We start from the raw sequence: 240 nt of genomic DNA on the forward strand, positions 1-240 counted from the left end.
AGCGGGCATCCGACTCTCCTGTGGGGAAGGTTTTTCTTCCCTCCACAGAAAGCTCCAACCGATTTGGGAATGATTAATTCTTTTTATTATATTTTTTCCCCGTCGGAACGTTCGTTTCCTTGTCCCGGCGGTTCAATAAAGATTGTGTCTTTCTTTCCTCCTCCCCGAAAAGCGGAGCCTCCTCCCGAGTGGACACGGGGGCAGACGGGGGAAAGGGGGGAGGAACCGAACCGCTGCTGC

Source organism: Apaloderma vittatum, unplaced genomic scaffold (assembly GCF_000703405.1).
Source record: "Apaloderma vittatum isolate BGI_N311 unplaced genomic scaffold, ASM70340v1 scaffold31342, whole genome shotgun sequence".
NCBI classification, from domain to species: domain Eukaryota; kingdom Metazoa; phylum Chordata; class Aves; order Trogoniformes; family Trogonidae; genus Apaloderma; species Apaloderma vittatum.